This window comes from Quercus lobata, chromosome 8 (assembly GCF_001633185.2).
Source record: "Quercus lobata isolate SW786 chromosome 8, ValleyOak3.0 Primary Assembly, whole genome shotgun sequence".
NCBI classification, from domain to species: domain Eukaryota; kingdom Viridiplantae; phylum Streptophyta; class Magnoliopsida; order Fagales; family Fagaceae; genus Quercus; species Quercus lobata.
In genome coordinates, this window is record NC_044911.1 from 2,767,198 (window position 1) to 2,777,375 (window position 10,178).

Genomic DNA, 10,178 nt, shown 5'->3' on the forward strand with positions numbered 1-10,178 from the left:
TGTCCATCTTTATCTGATTATACCTTGAGAAGGCGTCCATGAAACTTAGCAACTGATGACCTGCTGTTGAGTCCACCAACTGATCAATGCATGGCAAAGGATAACTATCCTTAGGGCAAACTTTATTCAAATCAGTGAAGTCTACACACATCCTCCACTTGCCATTTGCCTTCTTGACCATCACCACATTAGCTAACCAGTCCGAGTAATAGACTTCCCGAATAAATTGCGCTATGGTTAACTTCTAAACCTCTTCCTTGGTAGCATTGTCTCACTCAGGAGCAAAGAAATTTTCTTCTGACGAATAGGCTTGGAAGATGGATGCACATTCAACCAATGAGTGATAACACTTGGGTCAATTCCTGGCATGTCTTCATGACTCCATGCGAAAACATCGATACTCTTCCTTAAGAACTAGACGAGGTCTTGCTTCATTTTCTCTTTCATACTTGTTCCAATTCTGGTAAACTTCTCGAGATTACCCTCTTCCAAAGGGATGTCTTCCAGTACTTCAGTGAGCTTTACAACATACCTTCTCTCCTTAATGCTCATTGCCTGCATGCGCTCGTCCATAGCCAACATGACTAAATAACACTCTCTTGTTGCTAACTAATCTCCTTGCACTTGTCCTATTCCATACTCTGTAGGGAATTTGACTGATAGGTGGTAGGTAGATGTTACTGCCTTCCAACTGTTTAAAGTTGGCCTTCCAATGATAGCGTTATAAGAAGATGAACAATCCACCATAAGGAAATTCACTTCCTTGGTTATTTGTTGTGGGTATGATCCCACCATTACAGGTAATGTAATGGTGCCTATATGTTGCACTTTCATTCCTCCAAATCCCACTAAGGGTGAACATACTGGACGAAGATGATCTTGTCCAAGCCTCATTTGTTGGAAGGCGGGGTAATACAAGATGTTTGCCGAACTTCCATTATCCACCAGCACCCTTCTAGTTGTATAATCCGCGATGAGTAAAGTGATGACGATCGCATCGTCATGTAGGTGATGGATTCTTTCAGCATCTTTATCCATGAAAGTAATGGCTGGCTCGCCTGTCCCCCTCGTCCTTGGTGATCATCTAGAGAGTTGGACGTTTTGTACCACCTTGAGATACGTCTTCCTTGACTTGGAAGACTGCCTTGTTGGAGTTCCTCCTATAATAACCCTTATTTCTCCAAGCGAGGGCCGTGATGACTCTTCTACCTTTCCTTTCAACTTCTCGTTTTTATGATCTCTTCCAATGAAATGTCTTAAGTTTCCCTGTCTGATGAGGTTCTCTATTTGCTGCTTTAAGTTATAGCACTCGTCTGTGTCATGCCCATGATCTCTATGGAAGCGGCAATATTTGTTCTTATTGCGTTTATTGGGATCTTCCTTCATCTTCTCTGGCCATTTCAAGGATGGATCATCCTTGATTTGCATATGTACTTGATCAAGTGGAGCATTCAAGGGCGTGTAGTGCTAACTCCTTCCTGAAGACGAACCTACCTTTCTGTTGTCTCGATCCTTCTTTTCTCCTGTCCGGGCCTTCTTTGGATGAGGACCCTGTTCAGGATGATGTGGGAGATCTGCTTCCATTAGCTCGACTTTCTTCCTCTTCTTGGCTATGATTGCATCCTCTGCATTCATGAAACTTTGGGCTGAATGGACGAGTTCAGCCATGGTTTAAGGCTCTTGCTCATAGAGCTTATGGATGAATAAATCAAAATTAACTTTATTATGAAAGGCTGCCAATAACAACTTGACGTCCATCTCATCTACCGTTAGGGTTTCCCTGTTGAAATGAGTAATGAATGACCACAAGCTTTCATTTTCCCCTTGCTCTATGGTTAACAAGCTAGGCGAGGAGCACTTATGTCTTTGTCCCCTGATAAAATTGTTAACAAACAACTTACTCAATTCTTCGAAAGAACTCATAGTGCTTGGAGGTATCTTACTGAACCACACTCGTGCTGGCCCTTTAAGGGTGGTAGGGAATGCCCTACACATAATCTCATTCGGAATCCCTTGAAGATGCATTGCAGTCTTGAAGGTTGCAATATAATCACACGGGTCGCGCATTCCATCATATGAGTCCAGGGAAAGCAGCTTGAACTTAGAAGGCAGGGGATGACTATTGATGGAAGTCATGAAAGGGGAATTAGTTCAATGAATTAAATCATCTACGAGATTCACCCTTCTAATGTTCTTCCTCATCTTGTCCATGGCCTTCCTCATTTGATCCATCTCCCTCTCCAAGTGTGGCACTCTTCGTGAAGCGGTACCCCTTGACTGGTTCTCATGCTCAGGGTTTTCTCTTTCTCTAACTTCTTGACTCTGGGCTTGTCCTTCCATATATCTTTCATAATGCTGTCTCCTTAGAGTAATCTCCCTGGTCAATTCTTGGTTCTGACGGGTTAATTCTGCCACGGGGGCTGCCATGGATTGTACTTGTTGTATGGAAGGCGGTTGCATGACAGATGTTGACTGGCGATCACGATTAGGATGACTAGAAGCGTTTCCACTCTCCTGGTGGCCTGGACTAGTGGACATTGATCTTGTCCAAACCATGTAGCCTTTTGTCAGAGAAAGATAAATTGCAAAACGCAAGTTTAATCTCTTCCCATAAACGGCGCCAATAGATGATGTAAAGAAAATCAGTAGGCTGAACGCTCCGGGCTTCAATGGGCTAGTGGTTGCTTAAAAGGCTTGAAAAGAAAGAAACACAAGATCAAATGTGACTGGGGTGAACAAGCCAAGAACCCTTCGATGCTTAAGTTAGTTTTTTTTCTCTAGAACTTAAGAATTCCAACTTTTTGGGATAGTGGAAATTTACTTTCATTTGATTTGGATGCGTCTTTATATAGTGAGCCTTGGAGTGGTTACTTGATTGGTAACTTCCTCAAACCATACGGAAGTTACAAACGAGGAAGTTACAAGGTTCAGACACAACTTCTACAACTGTTATAGAAGTTAGAAGATTTAATCTTATCTTCTATAACTACCATTGGAAGTTGAGAGCTTAATGAGAAGTTAGAGCGATAAGCAAGGATTTTGCTCATACTCCAAAATAGTAGAATATAGTTCAAAATATAAGTTTTTATGTATAAATTCATCCTGAGTGTTAAAAGGTCGTCCATCTGCTACCATGTTTGGATGACCTTCCTTAATTTGGACGGCCTCCTTATACTGGACAACATTTTTATATTAGGACAACTTATGAATGATACAATGGATGAACTGGAGCAGGCCCAATTGTCGTGGTTTCTTATGTTCTCTGGACGACAACTCAAGGACGAGCTATACTTGTCTTTTTCCCATCATATATATATATATATATATATACACACATTATATTTTGTCAATAGAGCTCTCTCTCTCTCTCTCTCTCTCATTAACTTGAAAATAATCCAGAAAGCACGAGCTTTGATTGATGAGTTCTAGATAGCGAATTTTCAGACTTCTCGACCCATCATAGAGAACAGTCCATTGTGGATTAGTCCGAAGCCTCCTTGAAATAAGATCAACATCGATGAAACAATCTTCACACAGCAGCAGGCGTCAAGAGTGGGAGTTGTGATCCGTGATCATGAAGGCAGAGTTGTAACTACCTTAAGTAAGAAGCTGTGGTATCCTTTTGGCCTTCTAGAGGCCGAAGCTATGGCTTTTGTGGAGGCAATAGATTTCGTTTGGGATGTTGGTATAAGGGATGCTCATTTTGAATGTGATTCTCTCATGGTATGTGATGTTGTGAGAAGTTTGAGTACTCCTCCAATTGGTATTAGCAACATTGTTTTAAGCATGTGTCTTAGATTACAAGATTTTCGCTCTGTGCAAGTGTCACATGTTAAGCGATTTGGAAATAAACCAACACATATTTTAGCACAATATGCTAGGGATTTAGATTCTTACATAACTTGGGTAGAGGAAAATCTGGTATTCCTTAAATCTACTTCAGCTTATGATGTATTGAATTTATCTTCATCTAAATAAAGTTACTCATCTTTTCATTAAAAAAAATAATAATAATAATCGATATTCTTAAAATAATAACGCAACTACAATCCATAATTACCTTAAAAGCACACCTCTAGTAGGTCATGAATAACACCAAGTAACATATCAAAATTTTTTTTTTTTGACATGGACAGATATATTAGCTGGTCATGAGTAACACCAAGTCAAGTCTTCAAAATTGTCTAAACTTCCCTCGAGTGACCGAACAAAGAATCAAATAATAATTTGTAGAACTGTACTTTACTACAAATAAGTTATAAAACATGCTATCGATTATCTCAATCATTTCAAATTTAAAGTTGTAGCTGATTAGTTGTACACATATATTAATACCAAAAAAAATGTAATTAATAACACACACCTATCCAGGAAGATAACTAGATAATATGTTGCAACTTGGGTTTTGATGATTAAAACTTTGGCGAAAACACCATTTTAGTTCCTATATTTTGTGGTCATAGTCAATTTAGTCTCTACATCTTGGTAACAATCAATTTGATTCTTGCTAATTTTAATTTGCAGTCAATTTAGTCTCTATCGTTAACTCACTAACGAAAAATGCTTACTTGGCAAACGGTGAACATAGTTAGCACATTTGATGGTGACATGGCAAATAAAATAATAAAAATAATATTTAGTAAATATTTTTAAATGCCAAGTTGGCATTTTCCCAATTAAAATAAAAATAATTTTAATTTTAATTTCGCAATTTTAAAGGTGGAAATTAAAATTAGGAATCAGATTTTCATTGATTTTCTTCAATTTTTATGGCAACCAAACACAAAATCACCTTCTTCATTTTTTATTTTTTTTTTAATCCTTGAATTCATAAATATATTCCAAAACATGTCACTTCTATACAATTGAGAAACATCTTGATCAGTAAAAACCAATAAGAAATTGAAATTTTGGAATACAAAAAATTCAAAAAAATTTCCCTAGCAATCTTTCTCGGTAACCAAACAGAACCAAGAAAAAGGAAAAGAACAAGAGCAAACCCAGATGGAAACCCCTCTCATTTCGAGTTGGTATCTTTATGTTGAGTCCAATCCAGTGGCAACAAACTTGACTTGTTTCAACCCACTTTTCTCAAGGGTTGACTAAAAAGTGCCGAAACCTCCGCTAAAAATTGGGGTGTGCGGGTAAGCTTGATTAGCTTTATTCCGAGGGTCATTAAAATCCTCGAAATAAACCTAATAATCTATTAAAATTAAATTAGGCGGTTTTTACACTCCAGCACTAATTTTAGCTCCAAATTTAAACATTTTTCAACGCATCCAATCACAACCTTTGATAGAAGATATCTCAAAATTTCCAACCCTTGAAATAAAGTCCAAAATTAAAATACAAAAGGGAAAGCTCATTTTTGTTCATGCTCCACAATTAGAAAATTCTCTCAAAATCAGAGCTCATCTCAGAAAATTCTCTCAAAATCGATCTGAGCTCATCTCAAAAAACTCAAAGATTGGAGCTCATCTCATCTCCAATGAGTTGATTTGCGGTGGTCAGCTATCTCATCTCCGGCGACAAGCGAGCTGTTGATAGACTGAGCACTCTTTGCCACCCCATTTTCCGATTACAGGTTTGTCTTTCTCTGTTTGTTTCCCAAGAAATTATGGAAATTACATAGCAGAACTATCCAAACAATTTTTGGTATTCTCTCTTGTTTTCTCTCTCTCTCCATCGGTAGAAATTTCTCTTCCTCACCATTGGTATAATTTGGGGGTTAGGATTTGGATTACATGTCCTTTGGAATCTGAAGTATAGGTTGGATCTAAGAGGCTTGAACATATTCCGATTTTTCTAACTTTCAACTTCAATTACGGACAATCGCATTTGAATTTCTTTAGCAGAAATTTACATCTGAGCATATTTTCCTGGTTTATGTGATCAGATTCAATTTTCATTTAGAAAATCCGTAGAATAGTTTTTCATTACTTCATACTCAGTTTCGAGTACTCCATGTAAAATTTGGTTCAAACAAATGGAAATTATTTCTCACTTAATTTTTTGCTAGATCTTAGAGATTCAAGATCAAGAAATTTAATGGTTGTGTTATGCTAATTGAAATTTGAAACAGATGAGGAATATGCTCCGAATTGCTATATTCAATATTAGTTACATCAGAGGCCTGTATATCAGAGAAATTTAGTAAGCTTCTTGTATTTTCAGTTGTCATGTCTATGACCACAAGTTTCATCATTTGCACTGTATGTGTGTGCAGTTTTTGTGTTTAATGTGTGGTGTGTGTGATTGTTGCAGTCGGTTGACTGAGGGTGAGGTTGGTTGGGTATGGCAGAGCTGGTTATGTGCTGTGGGGGATATTTTTGGTGAGTGGGAAGAAAAAGAGGGGAAAAAAATGAAGTTCATATGGCATGAAAAGGAAATCTGGAGGTCTTGGCTTAAATGATGTAGACTGGGTTTTGGAGCTTTTGGTTATAGGTTTGCTGGGATATTGTAATTTTTCTCTCTTTCTTTCCTTTCTGTTTTGCAATTTACACTGAATTCTATTTTGAACACAAGCACATTATAACTATTGGCATCTTCACCTTTCTTTCTTCATTCCATGGGTATCACAAATGCGAATTTGATGCAAAAATCAATCTGAGCATTTTCTGCATAACATTAGTTCGTTATCAGAATTTGGCTTGATGATTATTATGAAATGGGTTGCTTATTTATCAAGTGTATTTCCTTAAATTTCTATGAGCTTGTGGATGAATTCTATTTTGTACCTTAACTGACTAAAGTTGTAGCTGCTAAAGTTTCCTTGGAAATATTCCAGGCTGGTCAAGAATCCTTCAGATCTATTACAAGGTCCTATTACAGAGGGGCTGCTGGTGCATTGCTTGTCTATGATATAACCAGGTACTGTTTTCATTGAAATTTGATCATTCATTTGCTTATAGTCTTATACAGAAAAAAAATTAATTGTTTGAAGTTTGTTCTATAAGTGGGCTTTTCACACATACCCTATGAATTTAATATATCTTATTGTACACCTTACCATCATTAGGAACGCATCATTGTGTGGTACCCTTATAACATTCCAGTAGTCATTTAGTGAATCATCAGAACTTTTACATTGCCATGGGATTATGGGAATGTTAGGTTCATGGGTGCCAGCTTTTGGTTGTGGAAATTGAGAGGGAGATTACTGATAGTGGAGGTTAGTGGTAAGGGGATGAAACTAGGGGGGTTTATTTGTTTTGGTTGGGTTCATCCACAGCGTGAATTGGGTTTATTTGTCTTTCAAAGTGAATTATTGGTTTGGTTGGGTTCATCCACAGCGTTTTATTTGTCTTTCAAAGTGAATTATTGGTTTGATTTTATAAAATTTTGAGTGTGATTTGACTGTAATGGAAATTTGATGGTGGGTTTTGTTCTTTTTAAATTAAATGCATACCTAGTGAGAACCGTGTTCTCTGAGCTGATGTTGCAATTAGAGTGATGCTATCTTCTAAAGTGATGTGGAAAGATTGTATAAATACTGCTAACTGCTGCCCGAAATGCAACTCACTTATAATAATTTCTCGAACAAAATGGATTTCTTTTAATCTTCATGGGGCATCCTAGTATCCTTACCCTTCTTTCTTTTATTGTTTTGTTGATTAAAGGATTAGAGTAGCCTATAGTTTGTTGTTTTTTTATGGGTTCTTAGCACACTGCCTGTGTACAGTAAGCTTATATGCAAATTATCTTACATAATTTTCATGTGTACAGTCAGCTTATATGGGATGGTTGGTATTTCCTTGCACCATTGATCCCATTCTATCCATTATGTCATGCCTTGTACAGCTATCACTCCTTGGTTTAAACTATGGAACTCTGGTTTCTTCAATTTGGACTAGATGTTATAAACTCTATAACTTTGGTTTCTTCTTTGATGCTATGTTGCAATAAAGGATTGACGTGATCCCATTCTATCCACTATGTCATGCCTTGTACAGCTATCACTCTTTGGTTTAAACTATGGAACTCTGGTTTCTTCAATTTGGACCAGATGTTATAAACTCTGTAACTTTGGTTTCTTCTTTGATGCTTTTTTGTTACGTAAAATGAAAAGTTTCTTCTTTGATGCTATGTTGCAATAAAGGATTGACGTGATCCCATTTTATCCACGATGTCATGCCTTTTACAGCTATCACTCTTTGGTTTACACTATGGAACTCTGGTTTCTTCAATTTGGACCAGATGTTATAAACTCTGTAACTTTGGTTTCTTCTTTGATGCTTTTTTGTTAAGTAAAATGAAAAGTTTCTTCTTTGATGCTATGTTGCAATAAAGGATTGACGTGATACTAGTTTTTGTTGCCAAATTGAGTGCCTGAATTATCGCATGCTAGTGCCTTTTGTTAAAGGCAATGGTTAAGTGGAAACATTTTGCATGGATTTAAAGTTAATATCTGTTTTCATACTCATTCAACTCATGCAACAGTAGAGTGTTAAGTGTTACTTATACATTAATTACTAAATTTTCATTTGGAATGGTTATTCTTTTCAATATTACCTATGGATTTAAAGTTAATATCTATTATTCTCATATTGCAGACAAGGAAGTTTTGCTCCTGCATACAAAAGTTGACCTTGTAGTAATTCTTGGTGGGGATGGAACGGTACTTTGGGTATGTGCATTTACTTTGATTTTAACAATTATTTATAAATCAGAATCTATTATAACATTAAAATATTATTTTAGACTACTTACATTACAGTTGCACTTTATCTTGTTTCATCCTAGAACAAGCTAAATCAGATTTAAGTCTGTTTTGAGAACAAATAAAGAAGTTTTCTTCTTTTTGGTGAATGACGTTTCTTTAATCAGCATGTTTTATTTAGATATATGAACTCTGTTGTGCCTTTTTTGTTCTTTTTGAAATTGTGGGTATCTTGAATTTGATATTGTGGAAAGTTGTGTAGATATATTTGCTCGGAAATTAACAAACTTTTGGTATCATTCTCTCTTTTTCAAAAACTTGAGGGCACCCATAATGGTTGAAATGTTCAACTGTACTAGCTGATAACTTCTTGCTTTGGAGATGATGATGAAGAATAAAATGTATCAAAACTTTTAACTCTTGGACAGATTTGGTCTTTGTACAAAGTGTGATTATTGATATCTTTTCTCTTAAACAATAATTGACATATCGGTAGTTTGTATGTGGCCCCTAATTTGTTAATTTGTAGGTTTGAGTTTAGAAATCAAAGAAAGTGTAATTGTAGCAATATACCACTTTTGCTATACATCAATATCATAACATATCATCTCAATAATTGTGAATTTTTGTGTGTATATATATATATATATACACATATATTTTGTGATTGATTGTGGTTTTTTTTTTTTTTAAATAAAATAAAATCTTATTTTGAGGGTCAAAAGACCCCTTAAATAACATTCTTTATCAAGGGTTGTAAATATAATCTTTTAAACCTTGGTAAAAGGTTATTTAAGGGTCTCTTGACCCTCAAAATAAGATTAGAGCACTTGTTTTGAGGGTCATGAAGGCCTTCAAAATTTCCTTTTCGACGGTATATGTTTTGAAGGTTATCAAGGGTCAATTGGACTCTTAAAATAACTTTTTTCAAGGTTTTTTAATACTTTTTTTAAGGGTTTTGACCCAAAACAGATACGAAGACTAAATGATAAGAAGATAAATCAACAACCAACCAATCAAATCTTGATTTAATTTGTTTCTTTTTTCAAGTAGAGAAACCCCCTGATAGGATGTTATTAACATCAAAAGGACATAAAATTATGGAGTACAAAATAGCCTAACTCTTGAATAACAATAAAAAATGAAGCTCTGATTAAATTGAGTAATACAACTTTGACTAAAACAATCAAATCAGGGAGGAGTAAAATAAAAATCAGATAATGATTCATAGATATAAAACCCAAATTGCCCAAATTATAAACCAACCAATCAAATCTTCATTCAAGTAGTGAAACCCCCTGATAGGATTAAAATCAAAAGCACATTAAATTTATCGAGTATATTATAAAGTTAGCCTAAAAAGAACACAAAACCCCTTAGTAACAATTCGAAATTAAGCAAAAACTGAAATTAGTTAATATATTTTTGACTAAAAAAATCAAAATAGGAAGGAGGAAAACAAAAATCAGATAATAAGTCATAGATACAAAACCCAAATTGCCCGAAAAAAAACAAAGAA

The 10,178-nt window shown here is 35.6% G+C and overlaps 1 long non-coding RNA gene across 1 annotated transcript; it reads left to right on the forward strand.

Moving 5' to 3' along the window:
* Positions 1–6,183: 6,183 nt before the first annotated feature.
* Positions 6,184–9,251, forward strand: LOC115958304. The gene is made up of 3 exons (XR_004084497.1): positions 6,184–6,459; positions 6,788–6,870; positions 8,553–9,251. It is a non-coding gene; the product is annotated as an uncharacterized LOC115958304 (long non-coding RNA).
* Positions 9,252–10,178: the final 927 nt, after the last annotated feature.